The sequence below is a fragment of the Phaenicophaeus curvirostris genome, chromosome Z, assembly GCF_032191515.1.
Source record: "Phaenicophaeus curvirostris isolate KB17595 chromosome Z, BPBGC_Pcur_1.0, whole genome shotgun sequence".
In the NCBI taxonomy this organism is placed as follows: Eukaryota; Metazoa; Chordata; class Aves; order Cuculiformes; family Cuculidae; genus Phaenicophaeus; species Phaenicophaeus curvirostris.
The window spans coordinates 23610243-23628916 of record NC_091431.1 but is presented as its reverse complement, the minus strand read 5'-3'; positions in this window follow the sequence as shown (position 1 = coordinate 23628916).

The following is an 18674-nucleotide window of genomic DNA, read 5'->3' as shown; positions in this document are numbered from 1 at the left end:
ACAGAGGCTGCACTCTACTGCTCATGTGAGCACTACAAGAACTCCTTCAGCAATAAGGCCATTCTGAATGACATGCCTGCTAATTCAAACCAACACTACAGCACAGCACAATGCAGTTCTTAAAACTAGTAAAATGAAGAGGCATGCCAAATCAAGTGCATTTTTACATCTATTTTCAGGACATCACGGCCCCTTGTTGTGGGGAAAGTAATGGAAACCATGAACCTGACTACTGTCACAGAAGTGCTTATGAAGAACTGTGGCTCAGCATATTAATTCTCAGAGGCCTTGGGACTGCAAAGGAGCAGATGATGTTGCAAAAATGCTGTGACTATGAATTCATCAGAACAGCACTACTTCCCATACAATATTAGAGAAAGCCAACACTACAGAGAAGAACCATTTGGTACCTAGAAATGTATTATGTTGAGCACTAAGTATGACTTTTGGGGAAGGGAAGAAATATTGTGGGAATAAAGCTAAATACGTTGGTCAAGCACTGTGAGAAAATTAGCTATGCAAACACAGGCATGCATGGCCATGGATAATTTTTTCTTACTGTAGTAGTTCTGCACTTATAACGCATGACCACAACTGGGGATAAATGTCCTTACCTCTATGAGTCTATCATCAGTTCTCCTCTGCCAAAACAACTGACTTTGATTTGTAGACTTAACAAACATAACCTGGATGCTTGCTTTTATGTTGCTGCTTCTCTTTTTTTATGAAACATTGAAAGTGAGGTGGAAATTCTCCTCCTTTCTCTACTTTTTGCGTTAGTTTAACAAAACACCAGACTGTGGACATCTGTGTGCCCTTTCCAAATAGCAGCGTTCTGTCACTAGTTTTCTCATTATCCTTAAACGTCTTTTTGTTCCTCACCTAAGTCCCTTTAGGCAATGTTTGTATTCACACTTCTGCCACTCATAGCACAGAGCTTAAAGCTCCTCTGTTCCTTTTTGCCCAAAGCTCTAATGGACAATGAAGGCCTATGTGTCAGCTTCTCCCTCTGTTTTTAGTTTCTGGTACAAGCCCAGATAAATTTATATTTATCTGACCTGGTTAACGTGTCCAGACTCTGCTGCTGATTGGGAACCTCTCTAGAGATCAGCAGGTCACCAACAACCAGAGATATGAGAACTGAGGTGCCACAGATCTGCAAGTGTGCTGTCTGTATAAGATGAATTCGCAGATCGTCTTCTGGTGAACGGAGCTACTAGGCATGAGAGCAAACCAGAAATAAACAAGATAAATCGAGGATGGGTCATGGTGGTGTTTGTGCAGGAAACCTATGCTTTACAAAGACTTTAGAGGAGTTGGTTTGGCAAACATGTCAGCTTCAAACAGTTCTGATGGCTTTCAACACAGCCCTTCAGCGACATGAACTTACTTTGGGACAACAGGTTAAAGTTCTCGTACAGACTTAAACAAGTGGTTAAAGCAGAAAAGCAGGAGAAAGCAGTGCGCTTTTTTCCAGCAGAGGAAAACCTCCTGAGAAACGTGCATTAGTGACCTTTGCTGTTCAACATAGTCTGAAGTAAGCTGTAAAAGACCAAAAGAGAAGTAGGGAGGCCAGAGACCTCACTAGACTAATCTTTGTCATCCAGGTAGAAGCTGACTTTGCATAAGTATCTGGTAATATTGAATGACTATGCAGATGAAATTCCATGTAGGTAAGTACAAAGTAATGCACGCAAGTGGGAAAAAACCACCATCAATTTTATGTATAAAATGATGATGTCTGAGCCAATTAGCTAACACTGGAATGAGATCTTGGGTGATGATACATCAAAACACCAGCTCTGTGCCCAGAAGAAATCAAAACCATAACATATTCAGAATTATTATGAAAGGGGTAGAAGACACTGGAGATAAGATCATAATAAACTTTCTGTATAAATGAATAAAAATTGAGTGTTCAATGCAAATGTTTTTCTAGTACTTCTGTACAAAAGGTGCCAAGACATCAAGAAAGACGATCAGATGTCTAAAACAGCTTCTGCCTAAGGAATATCCCCTAAAAATGGTTGAAACAGAAGGAGGGACATATGACATTGACTGCAGAGTATTACTTGCAGTATTACATTACTGCAAGAAATGTGGAGCTGCATAAAATGACAAGAAGCTCAGAGAGAGTGAGAGTGACAAGGAAATACTTGTTCAACTGTCTCCTCTGGCAGAAAGCCGAGGACATCAGATGAATCTATCTGTCAAAAGGTCAAAACAAATGAAAGGATGTTATTTTTGAAACAACACATAATTAATCTCTGTGACTCTTTGCTACAGGGTGCTAGAGATTTACTCAAGTTCTAAAAGAAACCTGGAGAAATCCACCAATGAAAGTCATTCCAAGGCAGCTATCTTATCTCTGCCATTTGCAATAGTCCAGGAGAGAGTGTTAGGAAAGAATCATGTTTATGCATATCTCTTAGTATCAGTTGCTGACCAGGATACTGAGCCAAGGCCAGATTTTCAGTATGATTTAGGACAGCTGAACTTACCTTCTTAGGCTCTTAAACTGACAAAAACTTAAAGCTTCTATAAGGAACAAAGCACTACTATCCGAAGCAACAGGATGAGAGTTTTGGATCTGTCAGAATCTGTTGGCAAGTTTCAAATGATTCCTTCTGTTCTTATGCCCCGTCTGATGCTGAAGCTGAAATTGTTTTAAATGGCAGATAAGGGAAGTTGCAGTGAGAACTCTCTACATCTATAGACCTATAGTTATGTAAGTATGTAACTATAGTCTAACTATAGAATATAACTTGGTTCCCTGACCTGTTAAATTTTGTTAAAATTGAATTTATTCCTTATGCATCAGAACAATCTTATAGAGAAGGGAGTACAGAACATGAAAGAGATAGAGCTGGTGGCTGGAGGAGTTTGCACAGTTAAACAACTTCAGCAACTGTGATGTCATTCTTTGCAGCATGTTTTCTAGGTCAAGTGCAGACCAATCTAATTATAGATTATAACTATAAAGCCTAGCATGCTGGAATACTAGCATGTGCCAAAATCAATGATGTCAAAAAGTGGGCACAAATAAAACCAATATAATTGTAATCCTATCAAGAACTGGCTCTGCCACACTGCACTAAACAACTCAGAACAGATCTATTCTAGTGGGTTCATCCACATCCTAATTAAGCTACACCTGTTTTCTAAGGTTTGCAATTACTGCAATCAAGTAATGTTATTTTCCTTTTTTTTTTTCACTCTTTCCTCTAAAGCAAAAAAATCCTCAATTCCATTTAACCTCAAAGTGCACAGGTTTCATGTCTGGTAAGCAATTTTTTATTGCAGCCTGGCCACGAATCAAACTGGCTTCACCCTTGCTATGCACCCATTTCCACGAGAAGTTTCAAAGTTTTCCACTTGGATTGTTTCAGCTTGTGCCAGAGACAGGCTTAGTGTGGAAGTGGATGCTGTAAGTAAACAAGGCCTTTAGCAGTTTCTCCATCTCTTTTATTTCCCTTTTCAGGTGCCCTTTTTGCCACTTTGTGTTACCACTAATAGACCATTCATGGCATATGTTATCGTATCATGAGGGATACTTCTAGCTGAACCAAAAAATTTCTTTTTCTACATCTCAGAGTTAACATTTTCCAGATGTAGGAGGGAAGAACATTCTAGCAGATCTCATGAGCACAATGACAAGTGAAATGTACTTAGCCAGACAGCAGAATCACTTACCTGCACAGGTCAAATGATCTTCTGAAGCCTCATGGCAGAGCTAGCAGTGAAATGTGTGGTTATTTGCCCTCATCCAGAACACTGCTCTGCACACAAATTGTGAAATTAATCTGAGGATCAGACTGCCGTGTTACAGTCCTTTTTTCAGGGAGAGGAAATATTTGCTTGGTTTTGCTTATTAAAGTTCTTCCCTGTTGATACAGTTGTCATGATTTCCATGTAGCCTTCTGTCCACCTCCCCTTGCCCAGTTCCAAGAGAGCTGTGCCAGGCAGCCCTCTCCAGCTTTTTGATGCCAAGAGCCTTAGACAAGCAGAACAGACCTGCTGGTGACTAACCAAAATGTTTGCAAGAGGGATGACACAGCTTGTGGCTCCAACCACATGCATACTAAGCATCATTCTCAGTTACATTGCTGTGAACTCATCTTTTGGATTGTGATGCAGTCTGTTACCCTTTGAAGCAGAGAAGCTAGCAGGCAGGCCCTAGTGACAGTTTTTTCAGAAACCTCTTCCCAGCCTCTGGCTTCAAGGCTCATCCTGCATACCAATGGCATCCAAGTTCGTATGGTGGAAAGGGCTGCTTCTGTAGAAGATATTGATTAACATTTCATAGCTTCATAAGCATGGAGAGGGGGTGGGGATGTGTGCAAAATGTAAGGCCAGTCAGATCTTAGCACAGTGCTAGTGTCTGACACTTCATCCAAGGACTGCAGACCTTGGAAGGATTTCAATCTGTACCAGCCCAATGGGACATGGTTTGCTTACTCTCTGTGACAAAACATCTGTGGATGCAGAACAAGGAGGCAATCCTTTTAGACCCAAAGGATGTTCCTCCCTAGCGCTCCCAAAAGTCTTTTCTGCCCACACTGAGATCAATTTCCCTAGCCAGAACTTGTGATATAACTTTTAAATTTAGTCTGTCATGATACTCTCTCTTTCCTCATCAGAGAGCTGTCAAAAGGTCTAAGGCTTGTGTGTCCCCCTCTTAATCCTCACTGTGGCCAATCTTTTTACTGTTTTTTCTGGTGAGGATGCACTGCTCAGAACAAAAGAACTCAAAATACATTTACTCAAGTTTGCAAACATAGTAAATGGTGGTTATTTTAGCCTCAAATCAGACTGGTGTTCAAAGATTTGCTTTCTCATCTCTGAGCTTCTTCCTTTTTGTCTTGTCAGGCTAAGATGCAAACAAACTCCACAGACAATATGAGGATCCCATCTGCTTTACTGCAAATTCCATACATGAACATAGAATAGACGCAAACAAGATTCCCAGCCAGAGAAAAAAATTTTATTTGTAAGCCTATGAACAACATGGTTGACTTCAAAGTCTAGCATAACTTTTGATCGAAACCAGATATTTCCACTGATTTTCTAGGGCTTGGCAATACATTCAAAATTTAATTATAGGGAAATAAGGGGGAAAACATAGTGGTACTTTCCCCTGCACAAAATCATCTGTATGATTTCCTTGGTCTTGACAGCCTAAAAAGTTTAATTAAAAAAGAACATAGTTATCAGACTACTTGCAGAAAACACATTTTGATATGAATTTCAAGGTAGAATCTGGCTCTCCTGAGACAACAGTAATTCACTTTTTTGACCTGACTTCTGTAAGCAGTCTAAGCGGACCAGTAGTATAAAGGGATTACACTGAAGAAAATAGCTGGCAAATGTGCATTGACTGCATTAATGAAGACAAGGACAGACAAGGACTTGCAGTTTCAAAAATTAAATACACAACAAGTTTTCAGGAAAATAAATAAAACCTAGATTAATAAAGTTTGTTCTGCACCAAATTAATAGACTTCTTAGTACATTCCTTAGCATTACACAGAATACGCAAGATAGATAATATCCTAAATATATATAAGTGTGGAGGCGAGGTATTACTCACCCAAATTACCTTACTGCAGTTTGACTTTAAGGCTGTAGTCTGTAAAATTAAGTAATTGAATTAATTTTTTGAGAGAGAGTTGGCTGGTTCAGCCTGGGGAAGAGAAGGCTCCAAGGAGACCTTATAGTGACCTTCCATTACATGAGTGGGGCTACAAGACAGCTGGGGAGGAACTTTTTACAAAGGAATGGAGTGATAGTATGAGGGGCAATGGGTATAAATTGGAGAGGGCCAGATGTAGACTGAATTTCTTCACGCTGAGGGCGGTGAGGCACTGGCACAGGTAGCACCGCAGTGAAATTTATCAGGCAGGGGGTGTAATTCAGGAGGAGGAATTGTCTTGTGAGAAAGTGGTCTTGTTCCAGCTCTGCGGGGAAAGTTCAAGGCTGCAGGATTTCCATAACAGAATTCCTGCATAACATTGCCAGCATCACAAGTCTCAAACCACCTTGCTCTCTGACAACGCATCATCCAAAGTATGGGAGTGAATAATTGTGAGTCACTGCACTATCATTATACATGTAGTTAATTAGATACACTGCTTTCTTAGGAGGAGGTATGCAGCATCTCAGGAGGACTGTAAGGGATGGATATGTAGCAAGAATAATTGAAGATTTTGAATTAACTAAAAGCTAAACTAGTAGCTAAAAGCTAAATGACTAGCTTTTGCATCACATTTTTCCTTCACATATGTTGTTTTATTTAATAAAAAATGTGATCCAAAAGAGAAGGGTCTTGTTTTGAAGACTCAACATGTAACTGAGAAATGCTTATATAATTTGCTTTTGCTTAGTTTAAAAAAAACAGCTATAGGCTGCCAAAATGAATACATGTTTACTACTACAGCTCAGCTGGGAAGTTCTCAGTAGCAGTTAATATTGGCAGGTCACAGGATGCAGAAGAAATTGTAACACTGAAACTGGGTGGTGAGCTGTCAGTTTCAGCTGCCTTTCTAAAAGAAATCTGAGTAGTTTGTTTGGTCAAATAAATTTAGTTTCAGCTGCCTTTCTAAAAGAAATCTGAGTAGTTTGTTTGGTCAAATAACTTTAGTTTCAGCTGAGTTAGAGATAATTTTCTTCCCAGTAGCTACTTTGTTTTGGATTTAGTATGACAATAATATTGATAACACATACATCTTAATTGTCGCTTGGCTGGGATAGTGTTAATTTTCTGGATTTTTTAGATGTAGGATGTGAAGAATGTGGAAAATAAACTGATGTTTTTAATTGTTGTGAAATAAAGGAGGTTTTTTTTGGTTTCCCATAGTTTGCTAGTATACAGGGTCAGAGCCAGGACATTGCTAGTATACAGGGTCAGAGCCAGGACAGCTAATCCAAATGGGCCAACAGGATATTTTGTAGCATAACATCCTGCTCAGTAAAGAAATAGGAATTTAGCTGGAGGTCACAGGTGATCTGGATTCCACGTTCAGTGCTCTGCTTGCTGGTGCTGTTACGCGCACTGTGCTCACCAAAATTGCTGCTCAGGGTGGGCTAATCATCAGGTGGTGAGCAGTTTTGTTTATTTATTTGTTTGTTTGTTTATTTATTTATTTATTTGTTGTTATTATTATAATTATTACCATCATCCTTTATTGTTCTTTTAAAACTATTTTTATCTAAATCCATGAGTTTTCTTTTCCTCTTCTGATTCTTCTTCTCATCCCAGCAGGTGAGGAGGGATGAGAGAGCAGCTGTGTACTGTTTAGCTGCCAACTAATGGCTAAGATACAATAACCCATGACAATATTATAGGAGATTTGAATGAATTAAGTGGCCTAGAAACCAAGACCAGAAAAGATGCTTATGCCAATGATGCATCAGAGTCATTAGGACTACCTCTGCACATTCAGAGAGCAAACCTAGCCAGGATGCACAGGGACATGGGAGAAATCCATCAGCAATATCAGTGCACATATGAACATCCCAGGCTGTTTCTGTTAAGGGTTCTGACTGAAGCATCTTAAATCTCTGCAACCACAATCTGACAGTCTGTATGGAATGAAGAAAATGTGTATCTGTAATGACAGAGGAGTTTCATTCCTCCTCCTTTCACGCCTTCTACCAGCCTGAACCTGTCCATCAGGCCCTGGAGCTCTCTGCACAGTGATGTTGCCTGCTGATAGCATCAAGCCACTGAGCAACTGCGCAGTCAGTCAAGTTAAAGGTCTGTTTCCCTCTGAAAGTCTAAAGTACTGACATGTCAATTGGCTTATCAAGACACAGCATTGCCTACAGTATAGTTGTCTAAAAGACAAGGCAAAGAGAAGAAAGGAAAAAAGCATAATTCCTTCTGCAATTTATCAGAATTTGGCTACTCAGAACAGTGCTGTTCTAAGTGAGCTCTGAGTACAGAGGAGTGACAGGTGATTCCACAGTTAAAAAGCTGCACTAAAGCAATCATAATGGTGCTTTCCCTCTAGCAGGCATGTATTGGCTGTTTACCATCAAGCTACAGGGAGAGATCAAACATACATTGGACAGAAATGACTATTCAGTGTTTGATCAGTTTGGGGCATGCTAAGGCTCATCTTGGCATCCTGCAACAGGAGAAGCTGTGAAATAAATGTGTCCTGAGGCTGAAGTAGAGTCTTCTCTCTCACAGAGGGAATCTGTCAAGCTTGCAGATTTTGCGGTGTTGCATTGTATCGCACACGTAACAATACTGGACTGCATCACCAGATCATCGTGCAAAACCTGAGACACCTTTAATTTTACAGGTGCCTGTTATGGCCTCATGACCTTTCCTGACAGTTCTGATTTTTTGGCTAAGATGAAAAGTTTTCCAGAATATCTGACACCTTGAGAGAAAAAAATGGGATGTTCATATGCCATGTCTGCATTGGAGCTACTGAAATAGGGAAGGCCTTTCAAAGGCACTGCAGGAAAGAAACTTCTGAATTGTCTCTGCTCTGTGAGAGGTTCTAAAAGGCAAGAAGTGGAAGAAACCGGTGATTGTTTCTTTCTCCACTACATACTTTTGCTAAAACTTGAACAGAAGTGACACCCCAGAGCACTCTGGTTCAGAATTCGTGTAGTGACACATATTTAACTCACAGCTTTGGCGTTTAGGATGTGTGCTTCACCCAATTGTCTCATCAGATGATTTATCTGTGAGTTTGCTGCATAGCAGGTTCGACTTCTCATTGCTTTCAGACAGCACCACTTCCTGGTTTAAATGAACCACTGCAAATATTCCTCCAGAAATTTAAATAAAGTTCACAATTATGAAACATCCAGGAACTGCTACTGGCTTTCTATAGCTGAGGGTATTGCAAACATCTTAAATTAAATGTTTCCTTGAGTTAATAGTTAATTTACTTCATATGTAAGCTATGAAATCTCACAGAATCCTGGAGTCCTCTAATGTTTCTCTGAGGCAGGCAATGGTCAGCTGCAGGCTTAAAAAAGAGGTATTTATATGTAAAGGAGCACCATGCTTATTTAATAATTCGTACACATTGCTTCTTAGGGTATAGAGACCATAACCTCTGTCCTTCTCCAATGTAACATAGATGGTAGCAATGAAACTGCAGTGGTAAGCATAATGCAAAGTTGACCAGGTGGAAGGAAAGACATCAAACATCATGCTAAATTGAGCTCTGCTTTTGCTGCACTCCCTGGTTCAGGACATGTTTCCCTGAACCCACAATCAGCTCAAGAAAATTGGCTTTTGAGAGTATTAGTAGGGACAGCCCAGAATGGAAACCAGGAGGAGGTATAGCATAGAAATAGCCATGAGTTTGAGTGCTATATAAATGACAACTTCTCTCTTGCCACACAACGCAGACTGTCCCTGACTGTCATCCCACTTCCAGGCTGTCTAAAAAGTCTGTTGCTTTGAAAAGCCATCAGGTAGCATCTGTGGGAAGCTCATCCAATACTTACTTTGCCAGCTATTACCTATTGTTCTTGTCCTAGAGAAACAGATTTCATCTGCAGCAAAACTGAACACATCAGGAATCTGTGCAAAGCATTTGTCACACTCCAGGATGAGCATCTACAGAGGCTTTCCAGGAAGTTATTGCTCTTCCTGCAGAGGTGAGCACCACCACGACATTACAGAGAATTAAGCCAGCGGTCTATGATGCTGGTACATTTCTACCACCCTGTTTCTCTATTTATAATCTTCCTGGCAAGGAACTTGCCACCACCCTAGGAGCCTTCAAGTGTTTCCTTTTTTTCCCAAAAATTAAAGCTGTCTTTTGCTTCTGTTTTGAGCAATACTCCTCCTGCTGAGACCTGCAAGGGACAGAGCTGAGAGGCATAGTAACCCTGACCTTGAATACTTAAGAGTTAGGAGGAATGTGTCAGAAAGCATCACTGGGATTCAGTGATCTGAACAGATATCCCTAGAAATGGGATGTCTATGTGGGACAACCACAGAAAGAAGGCTAGTTGGCCCACACAAGCCCTCAGCTCAGACTGCGCTAGTCGTGGACCTCTGGTGAGGACCAGTTTAGTATCTCTCTATTGCAGTGTATGACTTCAGCCATAGGAAAGACCTTTCTGGCAACATCTTTTGGTTTTATCTCCTCAGGGAACCGTAGATCAAATTAAATTCTACCTATGAAGGCCTAGTCAGCATTACAAATTCTTTCCCCCAAACAATTGATATTAGTAGTCAGAAGTTTTAGTAGTAGTAGTAGTAGTCAGAAGTTTTCCAGATAGCCGTGTAATGAAGCAAACAATGCTAATTTGCCCAATGATATTGAAAACCTTTTTTTTTTTTCTTCTGGAAAGAGGATATTAGTGAATGTAAAGTTTTCATGATCAGAATGAAAACCTGATAGGGAAGTCCATCTGGAAAGCACTCTCCTCCATTCAGTCTGGGTGTTAGAGGCAAGATTGCCTTTACTCAGCATCAGAATACTTCTTCAGAGGAATAAGTGGACAAAGCCAGAGGGGACAATTGTATGCTTTTATTCATAAGAATTTAACACAGCTCCAGTGAACTGGAACAGATATTACAGCAGAGGCAACATTAAAGGTTGTAAAAAGCATCAAAAATGTTCACGTGTATGTAAGGCGGGATTATCCTGCTGAAACACAGGTTGGAGGTAGGCACCTTGATCATTGCTGTCTTTTTGTGTGGTGCAGCCCAGTAAAAGCATATTTTCTGCATCTTTCACTACTACGTTGTCTTTTCTGTGTTAACATAATAGGGTATTGGAAATTATTCAATAAAATATTGTTCTTGAGAGATCTGTGAACTCCAAATCCAAGAATCCTAGGTGTCAACCATCCATATTCTGCTACTGTCCTAGAGGTGTTGCCTTGAGCCCTTTAAATTCTTTGTATGCAGTAGCTTTCAAAAAACCTTCCCATGTTTTTAAATCTCTGACTGATTGCACACAAAACACAGAAATCGAAACTGGGAAAGGATCTGAAATTAAGGTTGAAAGTCAATAGCCATTTGGCCCTCAAAATCAACTGGTTTACAGTAGCTGTGTCCTCTGAATGACAGGCAATATAAATGCTTGTGTGACAAATATAGTTGAAAATGCTTTCTGCAAGTCCTTTATCAGAAATGTGAAAATATGGCTACAGACAGTTGGTCTGGGCACCTGTTCTAAAAAATAAGACCTCATATTCCTTACAAGACACTGTCTTGTCTAGTGGTGCAAACAGCATTACCCATATAAATCTACCATGGCAGCCCGTTCTGCTCCCAGTTGATGTGCTCAAGTTCAATGGTAAGTCAGGAACACACAGCAGCTTTGCTAACAGTTGCAACCTGTTTTCAGGGACACAGAGGGACTTTGCTTACAGCTGTACTTGCCTTCAGATCATGCCAGTTTCAGGGCAAAGCACAGCTCTTACTGTCCCAAAGAAAAGAGAGCATACCATTTAGAGATTTCCAGATACAGTCAACAGCTCTAAGAAAGATCAAGCACTTGTGCAAAATGCTGCAGAACCCATGTTCACCTAGTTTGTTAGCCTTATTAGTAGTTTCAGCTTCATTCACTCCCCCAGATAACTCTCACCCAGACTTCTCCCTTCACCTCTTCTTCCTGTTTAATGGTCTTGTAAAAATGGTAGCTTTCCAGACACACCTGCTTTCTGTGCCATTCTGTGAATCATAACCACCATGGTGGGTAGATCTGTAGTAGTAAAACCACATAACCATGCCCACTCAGGGTAGCACTGTACTAGCAATTTGTACAGCTTTCATCATCCTGAAGCAGCATCAACAGCTCTGGCAGACGTTTGGTTTGGTCCAGCAGAGGAGCTTGCTGGTCTCAGCCTCTAACCTTACCAGAGGAGGGCAAACTCAGATACGATTGGCATCTTACCTCCTTCAAAGACTCACCAGGGTGCACAGGTCAGATGCTCACAGAAGCAGTTTCTGAGATGCTTTGTGTGTACACTTAGAGCTGGACTTGTCCTAGATGCTGCTTTGTGGAGAAAATAGCATAAGAACTGTTCCTTTCTCCCTTCCTCTAGGTGGAGTGAGTGAAGTGGCAGTGGAGTCAGGTATAGAACCAGTTACAGCTCACTAGATCTTCCTAAGCAAGAAGGCCTTAAAGGGAAGAGAGCCCAGTGACAGGGAAGATACTGCAGAAGCAGGAAGTGGGTGAGTCTCTTCTGTCTTTCTGGCTGCAGCTTGGGTCCAGAATATTGCCAAGGTGATGAGCTGAAACTCAGCAGGTGTCTCAGTTGGCACCAGAAGGTGGAGGGGCAGGTGGGAACACCACAGAAAGAGGTTTTCCTACAGTTATAGTGACTTTTTTCACACTTGGAGCATGGTCAAGCAGCTGCCTGAGGAAAAAAAAGCACTAGAGTTCTTTGCTGCCACACCACACAACGAAGGGTCCTAAGCCCTCCAACCCATAAGTGTTCCTTACATGCTATGACATTCAAGAAGCCAGAAGAAGCCAGACTGATGAAGTCACTTGACAGCACATAGTAGCAATGCTCAGCACTGTCAACTGGAGCCAGAACAGGTACACCACAAGAGTGCTACCTCTAATAAATATGCATGTGCTGAGACTGCAACATCAAACAGATCATGGGTCAGGGTAAGCAACCAGGGAAAGATGAAGAAAGTTAATAAGGACAATTCACATCCAGCAAGAAGAGCTCTCCCACCAGAGAAACAAAGGCTGGTCAACCCATCAAAGCCAAAGAAGCAAGATGTGGCCCACAGCAACTTGAAAGTAGACTTCGCTAAGGAGGACACCCAGGTATCAGACCCATGGTACTGAGATGACAATCAGCTATGGAAAATGCTGAAGAAGGGAGCCATCTACTATCTCAGAACAGAGAACTCTCTGGAGGGCAATGAGAGATACCATAGTTGCCCAGCACAGAATGCTAACTCCCCCACTATTAACTTTTCTCATGTGTTTAGTTTCCAGTTATTCTGACTGAATTGAGCAAAGTTTCTGTAAGACATTGTGAACGAGAGTAGGACTATGTAAACCTCGTCTGAATACGAGCATTCACTAATCCCAAAAGCTCTAGAAGAGAGCAACGGTGAAGCAGTCCCTGTTATATCAAAATGCATGCAGACTTGGGACTGCTCATTGCTTAGGGAGAAGAAACAGGAGACTGTTTCTACAGAATGAGGACACACAAGATCTGTTGAAGTTTGTGCCCTGGTTTCAGCTGGAATAGAATAAATCTTCTTCTGAGGAAGCTACTTTTCTAAGTACCACAGAATCATAGAATGGTTTGGGTTGGAAGGGACCTTAAAGATCATCCAGTTCCAACCCCACTGTCATGGGCAGGAACACCTACCAGACGAGGTTGCTCAAAGCCCCATCCAACCTGGCCTTGAACATATCCAGGGATGGGGCAGCCACAGCTTCCTTAGGCAACCTGTTCCTAGGGAACCCTCACCATGAAGAATTTAATTGTAATATCTAATCTAAATCTTCCCCCCTCCTCCAATATAAAGCCATTCCCCCTTGTCCTATCACTCGATGCCTTCAGAAGAAGTCCTTCCCCAGCTTTATTGTAGCCCCCCTTTAGGTACTGGAAGGCCACAATATGGTCTCCCAAGAGCCTTCTCTTCTCCAGGCTGAACACCCCAACTCTCTCAGCCTGGCCTCATACGGGAGGTGCTCCAGTCTTCTGATCATCCTTGTAGCCCTCCTCTGGACCTGTTCGAACAGTTCCATATCCTTCTTACATTGAGGATTCCAGAATTGGATACAATACTCCAGATGGGGTATCACAAGAGAGGAGTAGAGGGTTGGAATTACCTCCCTCAACCTGCTGGCCACGCTTCTTTTGATGCAGCCCAGGACACAGCTGGCCGCCTGGGCTGTGAGTGCACATTGCCAGATCACATCAAGCTTCTTATCAACCAGCACCCTCAAGCCCTTCTCTGCAGGGCAGCTTTCAACCACATCATCCCCTATCCTGTATTGAAACCATAAATTGCCCCGACCTGGTTGCAGCACCATGCACTTGGCCTTGTTGCACCTCATGAGATTCACACAGGCCCACTTCCCCATCTTGTCCCGGTCCCTCTGGATGACATCCCATCCTTCTGGTGTGACAACTACATCTCTCAGCTTGGTGTCATCTGCAAACTTGCACTAGGTCTTGCCGTCTATATCATCAATGAAAACATTAAACAGCACTGGCCCCAGTACAGACCCCTGAGGGACACCACTTGTCATAGAACTCCAACCGGACATAGAGCCATTGACTACTACTCTCTGAACATGACCATCCAAACAACTTCTTATCGACTGAACAGTTCACCCATCAAATTCATAACTCCCCAATTTAGAGAGAGGGAAGTTGTGGGGAATCACATCAAATGCTATACAGAAGTCCAGAGAGATTATATACATTGCTTTTTCTGCGTCCAGTGATATGGTTACCCAGTCATAGAAAGCCACTAGATTGGGTCAGCCAGGACCTGACCTTGGAAAGCCATGCTGGCTGTCCTGAATCACCTCCCTCTCCTCTGTGTGCTTTAGCACAGCTTCTAGGAAGATCTGCACCATGAAAGGAACTACTACCCATTGCTTAGCAGCATGCTGAGAGATAGTAGAGCATCCCAGAAGCACAGACTTTATTTACTGCATCAGCAGTTTGAATTTATCACAACAGCAATGGGGATCTTCATGTGGTGCAGTCTTAGAGCATCCAGTCAAAGACTTAGTGATAAATCCAGGCAAGTGAGTATTGCATCAAAGGAGTAAAATAAATAAGCAGTCTTAAACACTATGAAAACAAACTTTCTCCTCTCTTCGGTATGCAAAGGAACAATTACATGCTACAGACAGAGGCAGAAAACAATTGGCGAGGAGTAAGGACAGCATTCCCTCATGGAAACCATCCAGCCAGTTATTCTACTGAATGCAGTTGCTTGGACTTTCCTTCTTTTCATGGTTATGGTATATGTTTGGATAGACCAGCATATAATCAATATGCACAACATGCAAAACACAGACGTGTCTCATTTGAGTCCATTAATACAACATCTCTAAGTAGTGACAGCACAAGTCCAAGAATATCTTCATGGGAAAGGCTAGACATGTTTAGATAGATGCAGCCCACATCTTTCTTTTGGTAGGGAAATCTCTCAGAGTACTCTTGTAAACATTTTTTTCCACTAAGATCAGGCCACTGCTTCAATTTCCCACAGAAATGCTAATCAAAAGGAAGCTTGTGGAAAAAAAAATCAAGAAAATAAAAAGCTAAATAATGCCCATCTTAGAAGTTAAAGATATGCAGGGAGTTCTATGCATAGAGTTGGATTGCATCATACCTCTATTCACTTATTCAGATGAGGCACTGGATTAACCTTAACTCTGTTGAGAATCAATTTAATTCTGAGTGGCTCTGTCCATACTGGGGTTTAAACAGCTGAATTAATATATCTTAAATTCACATACTCAATTAATATGGATTATTTTTTCTGACTGCTCCAATCTCAGGGAAACCTCAAGGAAGTGATTACACCAAAAGAGATATTCCACATTTAAGTACTGATTTTTGTAGCACAATACTAATCAGTGGAATAAGAGATAATCAGTTACATATAAAACATCAGTTAGAGCTGTCTCACATTGAGTTACCTCTGGGGAAAAAATGCTGCTGGCTGCTACTAGTTGCAGAACAATTTATGCTTTCATGGCTAGATAATATGACAGTTTACACTATTTCTTGTTATGAGGCTTGGAAATTTCAATCAATCTGGAAATGTTTTTATTTTAATTTATTAGATTAGCACCATGTTCAGGTATTAGTTAGATTCCATCATATATTTCTATTGTTTAGGTTTTCCATAATTTTTTGCAGCCTAGTTTCAAATGGCTCACTTCAAACTAACATAGAGCAATGGTAATAAAAGATAAAACATCCAAGAATTATTTTTTCTGTCCAAATCAAAGTCAGAGAACAGTCTGAAATTCTACAAGTATATTTTACATGGGACAACATATAACATCGATTTAAATAACAATTTTTCCACAACCATTTTAAAGGCAACATTCACAGCAGATGTTGAAAGTGGTACTTTAATCATTCCTGAAGTGAGATATACAGGTCACTCCTCCTGCAAACCTGAGTGATTTATTCATTTTATATGTGGCAAGTAAAGAGACTACAGCTTATGTACAGTTGCTTGAACAGAAGAAAGCTTTTGTCATCTCTTAATTACTCCAGCATTTACAGAGGTCAGAAAATAAGTAATCCCACTCTCCTAAAACAGAACCACTACGTTTAAGCACATCCCCTCTAGACTCCTGTAATAAATGCTGAAAACTCAGGAAGGTAAGAAGCAGGCTGAGCAGGCCCATTACTGGTTTAAGAAGACAATGGAAGCAGTAGTAGCAAGTTCAGGAAAGTGTTAGAACCACTAAGAATAAGAGCATGCAAAATGTAATGCTTGCTTAATTAGTGCTAAAACTAGCATTTTTTTTAATTTTAAGTGACTATACACAGCCAAAGGGACATTTCTGCAAGAAGTCTCTCATACAGGTATTTAATTGAAGCTATTAAGTGGCAAATGCTTCATTTCCTCAGGACAATTACACACTGGAACCACCAATGCAAACACAAAATGCAAGTATGAGTAAACCTACTTCAATTCAGCCCATAGCTGTTGGCAATTTGTAACAAGACAATCACAAGAATAAAAGCTATTCCTTCCCTCCTAGTATGTACAGAGCAGTTCACCCTAGAAATTTGCATTACTGCATATAATTTCTTACTGCAAGAAATTCAACTATTGTAGCATCTGCTTTTCAGCTTTACTGTATTATCTCAACTAGGCATTTTGATTAGCTTTACCTAAAAATTTCCATATATCTTTGATCTTTTCAGGTATTAAAATAAATCTCAAGGATCTCAAAGGAAAAAAAAGCTCTTGAAGTTATGGAGAGGACAAGCACCAATGTTTGCCATACTGTAACTGATCAATTTCTATCCACAAACACAAAGACATCAGGTAACTCTGTTTTTCCTCTTTGCAGCTGAAGCTATTTCATTTCCTAACTGGCAATTACTTATCACACACTTGTCACAGACATTGCCATCTGGTGCAGCAGAGCAACACTTCCAGCTATCCTTGTGTTTCAAGTAAAAGGCTGACTATGACAATGCAGTGCCACAACAGCACTGTTTCAGCCACGCTGTGTTTGTTCAGTGTTGTCACATTATGACTTGTTCCTTATGTTCTTCAGAAAAAAGGGACAATAATTTCCAGCCTGACAGTACTTCAGTTAGTTTCTCTGCTTTTATTAACAAGCATATAATATTAATTGGCAAAACACTGGATACAAGCTTCACTATCATAAAGTCGAAACACTAAGCAATTATCCCAAAAGGCTTATTCAGACAAAACTAGCCACCAATAGTACAAAAATTACACAGCAACACAAACCATAAAAACTGTAAACTTTCAAATGAAGCTAAGCCAAAAATATTGTTTTACACTTTTGACAGTTCCAGAATCTTTATTACGCCACATAAGAGGATAAAGGCTTAATGGTTGCACTGGCTTATTGTCCCTTAACTGTAAAATTGTTGCAGAAGGAAAGAACAAAACTTCCCTTTTGTCCAGATAAACAACTTCCATTCAGGATTCCATTAAACCAAGGCTTTCGTGTTTCAAATAAAAAAACATTGGAATATCAGTATTCAAAAACCAGGACTACTTCTTTCAGCAACCATTTAGGTTGTTAGTGAAGTTACCAATATGTGCGTTCACAGAACTGGACACCTAGTTCCTACTTTTCCCAGTAGGATGCAGACAGATCATTTTGGCTTTGACAGATTCACAAGAAGCCCTAAAGGCAACCCAAACATGGATCAAATAGCAGGACCAGACCTTTAATTTGTACATAAAGAAGTAGTAAGTTTCTCAGTAAAACATCCCCTATGATTGCTACAAGATGGAAATTCCTAGGAAGTGTGTACTGATGGCAAGCTTTGATTAAAGCAGAGATCGAAGCGTTGTTCCATATTCTTTAGCTGATTTTTGCCATCTCTTACTGCAACAGATCTCAAGACCTTACTTACAGTAATTATATCTTATAATTCTAGTGTACGTGACAATTTGTGCCCTGTTATCAACTTCATGCAGACTAAGTGAAGTGTATGTTGCACTAACATTTCCAGTGAAATATCCAAACTGAAGTAATTACCTGAGGAAACACAGAAACTTGATTCTTTTGTACAGTCTTCTGTACAAAATGCATTTTAAGTATTTATTAAGATTCATTTCTCATGTAGAGACTGGTTGGCTTTTTCCTATTACATTTAGCTCAATAGTAAGATGCATAATGCTGTAAAACAGCCTCGTTGTATGCTTATACTTATCATCCAGTAGAAAAAACCTCAATGAATCTCCTAGGATTAACTATTTTGTTATGAAGACAGTAAGAGCCATATAAGCTTTCAAAGGCTCATAGCCTATTGGAAAAAAATAGCACCATCATCATTATAGTCTGATAATTTTTATGGTCCCATAGACCAGAGGTGACAGTGTTTGTGTATACTATTGCACAACCAATAATAAATATTCCCACGTTTGATGGTACAAATATACCAGACAACAATGGCACAAAACATTTTCAGACAGGCTTTAAGTCTTGCCAACTGCTTCCACAATTCAC